General features: G+C 43.3%; 1 long non-coding RNA gene across 1 annotated transcript; it reads right to left on the minus strand.

The window, feature by feature from the left end:
- Positions 1 to 13,547: 13,547 nt before the first annotated feature.
- LOC144103572 (uncharacterized) lies at positions 13,548 to 15,055 on the minus strand. Its single transcript, XR_013308306.1, has 4 exons — positions 14,913 to 15,055; positions 14,671 to 14,841; positions 14,397 to 14,587; positions 13,548 to 13,770 (listed from the first exon to the last, which is right to left on the minus strand). It is a non-coding gene; the product is annotated as an uncharacterized LOC144103572 (long non-coding RNA).
- Positions 15,056 to 15,074: the final 19 nt, after the last annotated feature.

Consider the following 15,074-nt stretch of genomic DNA (forward strand, 5'->3'; position numbering starts at 1 on the left):
ACAACCATCAGTCTTCTTTTCTGGCGGTACGAAATGGTGTGCCTCAAGGCAGCATTCTGGGCCCGATGCTTTTTAACATCTATATAAATGACATTGTGCATATTTATGACAAAGCGAAATTTATTATATACGCCGATGATAGCAGTTTACTAATCCCTGGTCACGACATAAACAAGTTAATTGAAGAGTGCAACGTAATCCTTACGAAACTAGAGAACTGGTCCTCTTCTAATTGCCTCCAAATAAACCCTACAAAGACTAAGGTAACAATTTTCCGTGCAAGGAACAAGCCAGTCGAACTACAACGCGCTCCTAAATACGCAGGTCAAGAAATTCAAATTGTAGACAGCCACAAAATCCTTGAAGTTACTTTCTCGTCGCACCTCAGGTGGGATCGACATGTGGAAAATATTTGCAAAAAGCTGTCTTCAGTATCAGGTGTTCTAACACGATGTCGATGGCTCCTTCCCACTCACATGAAAATTCAAATTTATCATGCTCTTTTCGGTTCCGTAACTCTGTTTGGGCAACCACCACAAAAACAAATGTGATAAAAATACAAGTTCTGCAGAAGAAAATGATCCGCTACATTGCAAACCTTCCTTATCTGTTTCTCAAACGCAAACTGCTTTTAGAAATTATAACATAATTCGTTTTGAACATATATGTTTTTCGCATTTTGAGGTTCTTTTACCATTCTTCTCCTGCTTATAGAGATTTCTTAATACGTACTACACATTTAAGGACCGCTTCGAATTGACTCTACACCTGAAATACCGATCTCTGGTATATTCCATATTTTCGAATTAATTATAAACTACAAACGCTTGAACAGAATTTACCGACCACTCTTAATAAGTACAAAGTTTTGGATAGTGTTAAACCAAGCGAGTTAAAAATGTATTTTGTTAATATATAGCCAGGTTGCATTTTATGTTCCTCTGTTGTCTGCCGGTGACATGTATGCCTATTGAGTGTTTCTTTTCTCTTTATTTTTCTCGGGTCTTCTCTTTCTTTTCATGCGTCTGTAAACTATTGTTAGTGAACATACATGCTCATTGTTTTCATTGCATTTAATCTATATGTCACTTGCTTCGTTGTTTTTGTGTTTGTTCTAATTATATATATATATATATATATATATATATATATATATATATATATATATATATATATATATATATATATATATATATTTATATATATATATATATATATAGAGAGAGAGAGAGAGAGAGAGAGAGATATTTAAGAGAAGTGGGCACTTCTACAAAGACACTTTTATTTATCAACGTTTCGACCGCGGTGCGGTCTTCTTCAGGACTGTAGTGGTCTCGCGTCAAATGAGCGTTTTAAGTTTGTGAGCTGCAGAGGAGGGCAAAAGGAGTGTAACAAGCAAATAGCAACAACAGTTAAAAAAATTGAACAAGAAAGTAAAAAAAGATAAAGATAGGGGTGTGGGGAGCAGACAGGGACAAGATTGGGGAGGAAGCAAAAAATAGAAAGAAAAAAAAGGAGTTGAACTATTATAGTAAGGAAGGACGGGGTAAAAAAAGGAGATGGCGAAACGAGAGAAAGGGAGAGGAAGACGGTGCGGGGGACATGGGCAGCGCGGCAACCACAGGCGTACGAAAGCAAAACGTGCAAACAAGACACAAACAAAATGCACAAACACAAAGATGGGCGCCGCTGCAGATGCGTGGCCAAAGAGGCGCCGCTGCGCAAATGACACTGGCAGCGACGAACAGGCCAAACCAGGCGCCTTTTGGGGGGTCTCACTAATTTCCGGTGAGCCGAGGGCTAGAACGTTAAGGAAGGAGTGGGCTACGTTAACGAGCACATGTGTAAGAACGGTGCACCCCTCTCCGTGGGCGGGTCGTTGAACCGACTTCGTCGGGAATACTTGGTTGTAGTGGAGGAGGGCTGGGCTAGCTGTGTACAAAGATTTCAAATTGTCGGGAAAAAGTAAGGAAAGAACGTGAAAGCTTATCAATACTGCACGAGGCAGGATAGTGTAAGTAAGGAGGGGTATGATTGCCTGGGATATACACTAGGAGTTATAAAGGGTATATCTGAGTTAGCCAATTAACGAGAGGTGCAGTATTATTTTGTTTGGAGGTCGTGAATAAAAGAAAGGATACCAGGCTTTTCGTTAAGACATTCTTGAATAGTATTAAACTTGTGGATAAAATAGAATTCACGTTGTTCACGTTCTCGCCTGTTTTTGAAGCCCCCTTGAATAATTGTTACTTTTAGTTGGCCAAATGGGTGTCCTTCTGAGTTTACATGCTTGGATAGGGGAAGATTGGGGAAAGACTTGGTGTGTTTCCTCGGTGGCTGTTAAATCGAATGCGGAATGCAGTGTTTGTCTCTCCTATGTATTGCTTGTTACACACAGTGCATTCAAGAAGGTAAATAATGTTTGATGAGTCGCAGTCAAACTTGCCGTTGATTGAATGCTGGAAAACTGACCTCGTTCTAGTTGCGGAACACGTAGTCTTCATGTGCTTGCAAACTTTGCAGCGACCTTTACCACAGGGCTGGCATCCATATTTTGGGGTTTTGTGTTCCTTGGGGTGGACTAGATGGTTCTGAATGTTTTTGGCACGCCTGTAAATCACGCGGGGTGCGCATGTAAATATTTTCGATAGTCGTTGACTTTGCTGGAGAATGTTAAAGTGCTTATTAAGAATTCTGTTTATGTTCGGTGCGTTACTGTTAAATGTGAGAATAAGGTTTGTAGTGTAATCATTTCGGTTATCTCTTCGGTGCCCCTGGAGTATTTGACTACGGTTCAGATTTGAAGCTCTGCTTATGGCGTCATCAATAAAAGAACGTGGATAGCGCTGCGTTAAGAGCACGTAAACCTTTTTTAATGCTTTTTTATACGTATATGTAAACATTTTTTTTTTGCTTGAAGTGCGTTTGTCGTGTACTGCCATTTCAGAGGCGCTTGGGCCCAGTCAAGCTGCTTTTTAGCAGCTTTTAGCCCTTGCATCTCTGTAGTATGTAACTTGCATTTTGTAAAAATGAAATAAATGAAATTGCATTTGGAAGAGAAAGACAAGGTTTCATTTTGCAGTGTAAGCTTGCGTCTCTAGAATGAACAGAGAACGTTGCCTCACACTGCTTGGGCCTGTCGTTTGAGCCCTCGTTGACCGCACTAAAAAAAAAAAGGACCTCTCTAGGAAACTATTTGCGGGATCTTTCCTCTGCTTCAGGAGGGGAGGGGAAAGGGGGTTGATGGCCTCCCCTTTGTCGGGTTCGCCGCGACACGCGACGCACGACGGACAAGAGACGAAAGGAAGCGGGCAAAGCTGCCTTTCCGAAATTAACCGTGACTTGCAGGTGCCTATAGCTGTGTTTGGATTCCAGGGAAGTAGCAGCCGACCTCTGAATCCTCCTCGCCCATTCCCACGGGGCTCCGCGTGCCATGTCGCCATGTGCGGTGAAAAGAGCAGTGTGCAGAGTTTAAATTAAACAAGTATGAAGCTATACACTGAAGCCAATTACAGACAGCTAGAGGAATTTCAAGAGCATGCTGTGTGATGCTAGTTATCTCAGTGAAAACTAATGCAGCCAACTATTATTTCGTATTTTTTTTTACCCAACAGACATGAAAGGTCTGAAGATGAATTAGTACCAAACACATCGGTGCATCAGTTGTGATGCCTGAAAAAAGTTGTACCAACATATAGATGCCCATGTCGTGATAATCAGGAATACTGAAGAATTAAGGAAAATTAAAAAATTTTTTTTTGTTCGGGCTCACACACCTGCTACAAACATCTTTGTACGTAGCAATTTAAATCACTCTGTAGGAAGCTTTTTGGGTAAAAAGTACAGTATGGCAGAAAGGAGTCCTTAGGAAATGCACTGTGTAGAAATAGCCATACCAATTCCATGGCATCGTTCGATAAATGTAACAAATACCGTGCAAAGAAGCTTGCTGCATAGTATAGTTGCAAGTTACTGGTTGCAGACCGCACTGCAGTCACTGGACTGTGATTGTGTATGTACTGCATGACAGTGCGTGGATAGCAAAGCAGTTAACCAACAAAGAGATGCTTGTTCATATCGTTTACCACACATATAAACATCATCAATGAAACAGGATGCTATGTGTAACTTTTTGACATGTTCCTTTTTGGCAGCCTCTAAAAATGTTTCCGCCTAAATGAGCTGGCTTGTTTTGCAACAATATAACCACGGGACTGCTGTAAATTGCCACATTTTCAAATTGTATGAAAATCATTGCATGTGAGTGGTCACATCCCTATCCTGTTTCTTGAAGGTCCCGTTGCTTTGTTGGCAATGCTTGGACAACCATGGCCAGCTTTCCGCATTCATGTGCACAGGGTATGTCCATTACGTGCATGCCTTTCCACCTAGTAATGGCTTACATTGCAAACAGACAAAAAAAAACACAGATCACAAGTACAGATAGTGTTTGTAGTCCACACTCTTCTTCTTCACCTCAGTAAATATGGCACATACCCACGCGGGGGGATTGGCCAAGGTACAGTGGAGATTTGCCAATGAAGTATTTGCACGGGAAAAAAGACGTGAGGTGGCGGCGTAGAAGACTGAATCAAGATAAAGATAGGAAAATTCAAATAAATTTAAGAAATATGAATTACCAGGAATAGAACCAAGCATTTCGGACATGAGACAGAATTTTGTATACAGCTAACAAGGTAACCGATCAGTTGCACTTACGTAATCATGAAGGTAGCCACAAACACTGCTTAACGGGAATTCCTTGGCGCTCGCACCGAACGAGAGAACTGGAAGAGACTGGAAGAGGGACCTCCAAATACTGATTTCCTTGAACAACCGCCGGCAAGAGAGGAGAAAATGGTCTAATGTTTCAACTTGCCCACATGAGACACAAAGGTTTGTCGCAGGGAACCCGTATCTGCGTAAGTACAAATTTAAGTGAGGGATTCTGCATCGCAGAAGCGTCATTGACACCTCAAAACGCCTTGATTTACACCACCGGACATCCCATGGGTACCTTAAGTGGTGAAAATCCACGGTATTGAGCAACGGATCACTCAAGCTGGCTGAAATATGTTGGAACCACTGGAAACGTGAAGTTTCCAACAGAATGAGGTGAGGGACGGGATAGATTAAGATTACAGAAGCGCTGAGAGCTGACCTTGCCAATAAATCAGCCACCTCGTTAAAATAGACACCCGAATGCCTGCAGGTACCCGGACAAAGCGGATCTCACGCACTGTGCACGGAACAAAAAACCTAAGCGGCCGATTCAATAAAGATTTTCCGGAGTTTTGGAGAGAGCCTAAAACTGAAAGGCAGTCTGCAAGAATAAGAACCCGTGCTACATGTCTGGGAATTTTGAGAAGAACCAAACCAATAGCCAAAAACTCTACGAAGAATTTAGAAGTATAATCAGGGATACGAACGGAATAGCTCCAAGCCAGATCTTGTGAATATATCCCAATCGCCGCCTTCTCACAGCTGCCGGAGGCATCAGTGGAGAGAACAGTATGATGAGGAAAATTGTGTAGGTGTTCAGAAAGAAGACCATTTAGGATATTTGCGGGCATATGTTTCGCATGGAACAGGTAAATATGGTCGTAATAGAAGACGAGGTCAGCCTGCGTATCAGCAACTCGTTGCAAGGAGATCAGATCAACCTGAAGCGGAGCTTGCGTGAACCTAACTTGCGGAAGCTGATAGCCTGGCCAATGTTGCTGTTGTTGTTAGCCTATCAAAACATCGCACATACCCACACTGGGCGATCGGCGAAGAATCCGGTGGCTATTCATCTGTACTCAATTAACAAAAAAGAAAACCACGCGGGAACGCAACACTGGCGGATGTGCTGAATTTCAGGAACAAACCATGCAACAAGTAACAAAATATTCCTAAATCAGATTGTACATTGCATAATGAACCATGACTGTACCAAAGCAATGAGACATAAGTGAAGCATTTCATTCCTTTCGTGACATAAATGAGTTATGAGGTTTGTTGAACAATTAAAAAAGTGATTTTTCATGGCAGCCAGCATGGGTCATTTCAAGTTATAGCTCAAGATAACAATCACATCTGATATAGATGACACGCATGCTATGAAAGCAAGATAATTTTTTTTCCTTTTTTTTATGAGAAATGCACAGGCAGTTTCAAGGCTTGCTTCACAATTTAATTTCTGGCGTATACACAAAGGCATGTCTATAAATTATTCGTGCGTTACACCAGAACCAACACTACTTAAGTTGGTAAATCACGTTCATTACCTGGGTGTCATTAATAGCAAACATATGATAATGCTGCTAATGTTATAGACGAACAAACAGCGGTTTTATGAAGACGTTAAGTAATACGTGATACTGTTGTGTCCATCAGGTAAGCAGTTTCAAGGCTTGCTTCACAATTTAATTTCTGGCGTATACACAAAGGCATGTCTATAAATTATTCGTGCGTTACACCAGAACCAACACTACTTAAGTTGGTAAATCATGTTCATTACCTGGGTGTCATTAATAGCAAACATATGCTAATGTTATAGACGAACAAACAGTGGTTTTATGAAGACGTTAAGCAATACGTGATACTGTTGTGTTCATCAGGTAATGAACTGTGCGGCAGTTTCAGTTTCTCTTCTCTTATTTTCAAATTCAATTCTCTTACTTTCCGTTTCTCTTCTTCAGAGTTTCAGTTTCAGTCACATGCATGTTGCTTGACACCGCGTATACGTGACGCAGGAAAAGTAGAGGGGGGTCGGAGGAAACTTGGCGTCAGCATGACATCGCTCGCTCCGGTGTGTCGTTCGATCTTGCATCTACAATACAACAACGTGCCGACGAGGTAAATCTTTACTATGAGTTTCACGGGATCTTACGCCCCCTCGTACATTCCTGAAAACCCCGGATCAGCCACCAATACCATGGAACCAGCGGAAGGCACTGTTTTCTACCTACTTAGAGGCGTCTGGCGCCTGAGTTGCCTGCATCCCGGCGCAAAGCTATAGATGCTTCTGCATTCGCGCGGCGTCGGAGGTCAGCGTCGTTCCGGAACGCCTCCCGCCACGAGCGCAATTTTAAAACGAAGGAGACCTCAATTAAGTGAAGTTACGAAACGCGAGGATGCGTCGAAGGTGCCTCCGCCCGCCTTCCGTCGCGGAGACAAAAAGAGGGCTCCTTCCTAAAAACTGAGAGAGAGGGGAGAGTAACAGAAAGAAAATGGGGAACGAAGGCGCGAGATCGCCCAAGTGTGCGTTATTGCAATGGGCTACTGCCCTATATGGAGCATCACGCTCTATTATCTGCAAAGCAGGAAAAAAGAAATAAATAAAATATATAAAAATATAAAAAGTTGAGGGGGGTATGGGAAATATGCTTTGCTCTCAGAACTGTTTTCTCTGGTCACGAGCAAGAAAGAATGGCAGGGGGAGGAGAAGGGCGGCATGTGGAAGCAAGCACGCAAATTGGCATGACCTCAGGCGATGCAGTCGGGGTGCTGTGAATTTCAGTAGGGCTAGGACTATGATCTCTGAAGTGTGGAGAGAGTACCAGGGTTTTCATTTATACCAGCCTGCACAGTATTAAACTGATATATAAAGTATGACTCTCGTTGCTCACGCTCACGGGTATTTTGGAAGCCGCTCTGTAGCAGCGTAACTTTTAGTTTGTGAAACTCGTGACCTTCCTGGGAAAGATGTTTCGACAGGGGGAGGAGAGAAAGAGAGCTGGTGTGCGCGCTGTGGTTGTTCAATCTAATTCGGAAGGAATTCTCTGTTTGGCCAATGTATTGCATCTGACAATCGCCACACTCGAGCATGCATACTACGTTACTACTGTCACAGTTCAAGTTTTCACGGATGGAGTGTTTGAAGCTAGAGTGTGTGCTTTGAGCTAGTGTTGTTGTCCGCATGGGCTGGCAAACTTGACAGCGATTCTTCCTGCAAGGTAGGAAAACCACGGGCTTTTACTTATTGACAGTAGAGTGAACTACATAATTCTGCATGTTTTTTGGTAGTCTGTAGGTAACCTGTAGAACTGTTGGAAAAATTTTTTGACAGTCGATCGTTTTGTTCGATTATGTTGAAATGTACCCGCCGCGGTGGCTCAGTGGTTAGGGCGCTCGACTACTGATCAGGAGTTCCCGGGTTCGAACCCGACCGCGGCGGCTGCGTTTTTATGGAGGAAAAACGGTAAGGCGCCCGTGTGCTGTGCGATGTCAGTGCACGTTAAAGATCCCCAGGTGGTCGAAATTATTCCAGAGCCCTCCACTACGGCACCTCTCTCTTCCTTTCTTCTTTCACTCCCTCCTTTATCCCTTCCCTTACGGCGCGGTTCAGGTGTCCAACGATAAATGAGACAGATACTGCGCCATTTCCTTTCCCCCCAAAAAACCAATTATTATTATTATTATGTTGAAATGTTTTTTTTAGAGTTTTGTTGACATTAGGAAGGTTGTTTGCGAAGGTTAAGACGAGATTAGAGCGGTGTTCATTTGCGGTTGCTGATGAGGGATCCCCAAACATTTTATTACGATCTGTTGCTTCCGCTTTCGTAACGGCATCATCAATAATGGAGGCCGGATAGCATTGGTTCCTCAGAACCTCCCGCATACGGCTAGAATTTTCTTCGAAGTCTTCTGGTCGTGAGCAGATCCGTTTGAATCTGGTGGCTTGGGAATATGGAATTGAAGTTTTGCAGTGGCGTGGGTGGCAGCTCTTCTAATGAAGGTACTGTTGCCTATCCGTGGGCTTTCTATAGACACTGGTGATTAAGGTACCCTTCTCCATTCGAATTGAGACGTCCAAGAAATTAATTTGACTGGTGGAGTAAGGGTGTGTGAAACAGATGTTTGGATGTACGTTGTTAAATGCTGAAATAAACTGGATGAATTGGTCCTCTGTTTTCGTCCATACCGTGAATATGTTGTCAAGGAAGCGTTTGTAAAAAGCCGTTTTTGTTGGGTATGAGCGGATAAACTCCGATTCAATGCTATGCATATATATGTTGGCATAGTTTGGGGCCATTTTCGTTCCCATAGCGGTACCACTCGTTTGTAGGTAAAAGGAGTTGTTGAATTCAAAAAAGTGGAGCTTGAGGACCAGATCAGTAAGTGCAGCGATGGTACTTTGGCTAGGAGCATCATCGTTTTTGTGTTTTCTATAGGATGCGACCAGAATCGGATGCCATCATCATGCGGTATGTTTGTGTACAGAGACACTACATCAAGGGTAACTAAATATATATATGCAAAGTTGAGAGACGCTTCATTTAGACAGATTTATTTGGAGTCGACATTTCGGACAGAGCCTGTCCTTTCTTAAGACTGAAGTTACAGCGATCTTCCTCCCGTTCTTGAGGAGTTGTAATTGGCACACATGTCCGCCACATGAAAATAGCAACAAGCAATCGGGTGCTGGAAAGAAGATGGACAGAAAAGAAAAATACTAGAAAAGGGAGAAAGAGTAATAAATAGAAAAAGAAAACGCGCTGTCGCACCCTGTCCACCGAAAAGCCGCTGGGAGCGTGCAGAAAAAAAAGAGAAAGAAGAACAGGAAAACGAGGAGCGGGAGGAGAGAATGGTCGCCCCGAGTACAGAAACAGACGGTGGCGGATTCGCGGAGATGCGTCTACTCGCGTGCCCCTGGCCAAAACGAGTAAAAAAAAAACAGAATAAAGCGCAGACATGGCAGGACACTTCCCTGGAGCCTCTTCGGCAGGAATAGTCAATGTGGAATCAGCGGCGCAGTTAGCTTAAGGGGAACCGAAGAGATAACCGAAATGATTACACTACAAACCTTATTCTCACATTTAACAGTAACGCACCGAACATAAACAGAATTCTTAATAAGCACTTTAATATTCCCCAGCAAAGTCAACGACTATCGAAAATATTTACATGCGCACCCCGCGTGATTTACAGGCGTGCCAAAAACGTTCAGAACCATCTAGTCCACTCCAAGGAACACAAAACCCCAAAATATGGATGCCAGCCCTGTGGTAAAGGTCGCTGCAAAGTTTGCAAGCACATGAAGACTACGTGTTCCGCAACTAGTACGAGGTCAGTTTTCCAGCATTCAATCAACGGCAAGTTTGACTGCGACTCATCAAACATTATTTACCTTCTTGAATGCACTGTGTGTAACCAGAAATACATAGGAGAGACAAACACTGCATTCCGCATTCGATTTAACAACCACCGAGCACACACCAAGGCTCTCCCCAATCTTCCCCTATCCAAGCACGTAAACTCAGGACACCCATTTGACCAACTAAAAGTAACAATTATTCAAGGGGGCTTCAAAAACAGGCGAGAACGTGAACAACGTGAATTCTATTTTATCCGAAAGTTTAATACTATTCAGAATGTCTTAACGAAAAGCCTGGTACCCTTTCTTTTATTCACGACCTCCAAACAAAATAATACTGCACCTCTCGTTAATTGGCTAACTCAGATATACCCTTTATAACTCCTAGTGTATATCCCAGGCAATCATACCCCTCCTTACTTACACTATCCTGCCTCGTGCAGTATTGATAAGCTTTGACGTTCTTTCCTTACTTCTTTCCGACAATTTGAAATCTTTGTACACAGCTAGCCCAGCCCTCCTCCACTACAACCAAGTATTCCCGACGAAGACGAAGTAGGTTCAACGAGCCGCCCAGCGAGGGGGGTGCACCGTTCATTGAAACCCAGACCCCCTGAGTAAGTTCTTACACATGTGCTCGTTAACGTAGCCCACTCCTTCCTTAACGTTCTAGCCCTCGGCTCACCGGAAATTAGTGAGACCCCCCAAAAGGCGCCTGGTTTGGCCTGTTCGTCGCTGCCAGTGTCATTTGCGCAGCGGCGCCTCTTTGGCCACGCATCTGCAGCGGCGCCCATCTTTGTGTTTGTGCATTTTGTTTGTGTCTTGTTTGCACGTTTTGCTTTCGTACGCCTGTGGTTGCCGCGCTGCCCATGTCCCCCGCACCGTCTTCCTCTCCCTTTCTCTCGTTTCGCCATCTCCTTTTTTTACCCCGTCCTTCCTTACTATAATAGTTCAACTCCTTTTTTTTCTTTCTATTTTTTTGCTTCCTCCCCAATCTTGTCCCTGTCTGCTCCCCACACCCCTATCTTTATTTTTTTTACTTTTTTGTTCAATTTTTTGAACTGCAATGAAAACAATGAGCATGTATGTTCACTAACAATAGTTTACAGACGCATGAAAACAAAGAGAAGACCCGAGAATAATAAAGAGAAAAGAAACACTCAATAGGCATACGTGGCACCGGCAGACAACAAAGGAACATTAAATGCAACCTGGCTATATATTAACAAAATACATTTTTAACTCGCTTGGTTTAACACTATCCAAAACTTTGTACTTATTAAGAGTGGTCGGTAAATTCTGTTCAAGCGTTTGTAGTTTATAATTAATCCGAAAATATGGAATATACCAGAGATCGGTATTTCAGGTGTACAGTCAATTCGAAGCAGTCCTTAAATGTGTAGTACGTATTAAGAAATCTCTATAAGCAGGAGAAGAATGGTAAAAGAACCTCAAAATGCGAAAAACATATATGTTCAAAACGAATTATGTTATAATTTCTAAAAGCAGTTTGCGTTTGAGAAACAGATAAGGAAGGTTTGCAATGTAGCGGATCATTTTCTTCTGCAGAACTTGTATTTTTATCACATTTGTTTTTGTGGTGGTTGCCCAAACAGAGTTACGGAACCGAAAAGAGCATGATAAATTTGAATTTTCATGTGAGTGGGAAGGAGCCATCGACATCGTGTTAGAACACCTGATACTGAAGACAGCTTTTTGCAAATATTTTCCACATGTCGATCCCACCTGAGGTGCGACGAGAAAGTAACTTCAAGGATTTTGTGGCTGTCTACAATTTGAATTTCTTGACCTGCGTATTTAGGAGCGCGTTGTAGTTCGACTGGCTTGTTCCTTGCACGGAAAATTATTACCTTAGTCTTTGTAGGGTTTATTTGGAGGCAATTAGAAGAGGACCAGTTCTCTAGTTTCGTAAGGATTACGTTGCACTCTTCAATTAACTTGTTTATGTCGTGACCAGGGATTAGTAAACTGCTATCATCGGCGTATATAATAAATTTCGCTTTGTCATAAATATGCATGATGTCATTTATATAGATGTTAAAAAGCATCGGGCCCAGAATGCTGCCTTGAGGCACACCATTTCGTACCGCCAGAAAAGAAGACTGATGGTTGTGGATATAGACAGATTGTTTTCGATTTTGCAGGTATGATTTCATGAGGTCTAAAGGTGTTCCACGAACTCCGTTTTGAGAAAGTTTATGAGTTAAAATTTGATGGTTTAGGGAATCGAAAACCTTACTAAAATCAATGAAGAGTCCGACAGTGAGAATACCTGCTTCAGTGTTTTGCAGGATACATTCCTTAAGTGATAACAAAGCCGTTTCCGTCGACTTTCCCCTTCGGAAACCAAATTGAGCATCAGACAGGATTTGTTTTGCATTAAAAAAGTTCACTACCCGGGAAAAGATTACTTTTTCCAAGCCCTTTGAAAAGACTAGAATCACTGATATTGGTCTATAATTGGACACTACATCTTTATCTCCCCCTTTAAACACAACTGTCACTCTTGCTTTCTTCATTTATTCCGGGTAAACTCCCGTTTCAATTAACAAATTGAAGATGTATGCAAGCACAGGTGCAATATATGATAGTACACATTTGACTGGTTTTATCTGAATATTGTCAACATCTGAGGCTTTGCTATTATTCAAATTCATAAAGGTCTTATTGGTGGGCTCAAGGAAAAGGCTTTCGAAAGGGCTACAAGATGAAGGAACTTCAGGTAGATGCATCATAGGTAAATGGGTGGTTAAAAAATTGCTGTTTAAATGGCCAGCAAGAGCCTGACCGGATAATTCCGAGCCCTTATAGATTATTCGTTGAGCTGGCGCATTTTTCGAATTGCGACGTAACAAGTTATCTACAACTTTACACACAGTGTCTGAATTTTTCATTCTAACATCAGAGAACAGTGTTTGATGATACACAGTCTTAGCACGCTTAAGCTCAGCATTTAGATTATTTCTTGTTTTTTTTTAATAAGAGATTCAAGAGAGCGATTATTTAAAAAGCATGGTACTTGTTTTTGCTCTTTATTATTCTTCTGAGCTCTGGCGTGATCCATGGTTCTCTTATTCGTTTAGACTGCTTAATGTTCTTTATATATTTCTACAAAAACCTTAATAAACGCTGAATATGCATTATTTGAGTCCTATATAGAATAACTAGGACTCCCGCCCAAAACCATTTCAGCTTATCTGGGTACCTCCAACCTTTTTTATTTGCGTGTAACTCCAGCCCCTCTTCATCTTTGTTATTGTAGCCGCTATTGTTTCTCAAGTACCATATTGATATTAGCAGTTCCTAATTCAAGCCTTCTGCAGGGTTTGAAGGACCTCTTTAATTGGAAATGAGGAGAACACGTGCACAGGGTGGAAAGCGTGTGATCTGCCAGGAAACACTGAGGCGGCCCCGAGAATGGCCTTTATTAAGGTTGACAGCCGTTTTGTGCCTCTTCACTTGGCCGCGACGACACAGCGTGTGCGGTCCCCATGGTTTTGCCCCAGCTGTCGAAGCAATCCTCGGGCACGACCTTCGACATCTGATGTTTTTATTCAAAAAACACATGTACCAAAGCCGTGCTGTATGCAGTGCGATCGCCATGTGGTTCCACTGACAGCGAACAATCATCCACCTAGCCCTGCTCTTTGGACAGATTCAGGAAACGACTGAAAAGAACAAAAGTAACGAGCAAACAAGTTAGAAAGCAAAGAAACGAAGGCGCTCAGCGCTAATGCTGTAGCGAGGTCTAATATGTAAATTTTCACGGCTAGCGTCGATTTCTACAAAGCGCGGGTAGTCGCTACGGAAATAAACAAAGGCGCACTGGAGCTGGGTAAGTCTGCAGCTACAAGCACGAGTTTTTTGTCTCTACCGCCGATTTCCACACCGCGCGATCGTCATAATTTTTCTTGGACTTGCTGTTGAAGCTGACAGCGATCATAAAAATTAAGGCCGCCGACTGTAGTGACAGAGGCTTGCCATTGAAAGGAACAAAGCCGTGCACTTTGTCAACCAGGCAACGAGGCATAGCGCGAGTTTTAGAGCCGACTTGGACAAAGCGCGAGACGGCGCGCGCTTCTAACGCTTGCCAACGCAAAGAAACAAAGGCGCGCTGCGCTGGGCTAATGTTGTAGCGAGGTCTAATATGTAAATTTTCACGGCTGCCGTCGATTTCGACAAAGCGCGAGAAGTCTCTAAGGAATTAAACAAAGCTGCACTGCACTGGGTGAATGCTGGACACTTTGGCAAGGCGCGATTTCCACAATGCGCGAGTCGGAACTTCTGGACTTACCGTTGCAGCTGATAGCGATCCTAAAGGGCAGATTGTAGTGGCAGAATTATCGTGGCCACTTTTACCCTGGACTTGCCACTGCAAAGGAACAAAGGCGCACTGGGGTCGATGCCCCGGCGTCTCGCCACGTGGTATCGGTCCGCGGCAAATAAGGACAGCATCGGCTCGCCAGAAGCATCCAGGAAACGATGCTGCAAAAAAAGTTACGTTACAAGCGCCGCAATTTGGCGGGTTCTGCACGAGAAAACTTGCGAAAACGTTTTTCAACCCTTACCTCGTGATTGAGAACGTGCACGCGCGACAAGCGCTTCATCGTGGCTGTCAGACGGCGATTCAGATGGCGACGCCGGCGGTCCTCAAACCGCACCTTATGTGGGTCTTCGTAATGGAGTTGCAAAAGTTTGAACACCAGCACGACGTGCTCCTGCAGCAGGAAAACGAGGTCCTGGAATGCGCAAGGCATGTAGGTAAGCGGTACAGCACTTCCTGAAGCGAAATTTGAGATAAAATGCGTACCTTTATGTCGCTGGCGATTTCTCTCTGGTCAGCGCCTTTTGGGGGTCGTCGCAATGTCGTGGAAGCAAGAACTGTACAGAAATTTCAGCTGCGCACCACGCAAAAAAAGCCGTACCTGGGACAGCTCCCGAAACGCGCGCGCCGCCGCCTACGCGCACGAAG

The sequence above is a fragment of the Amblyomma americanum genome, chromosome 1, assembly GCF_052857255.1.
Source record: "Amblyomma americanum isolate KBUSLIRL-KWMA chromosome 1, ASM5285725v1, whole genome shotgun sequence".
Lineage (NCBI taxonomy): Eukaryota > Metazoa > Arthropoda > Arachnida > Ixodida > Ixodidae > Amblyomma > Amblyomma americanum.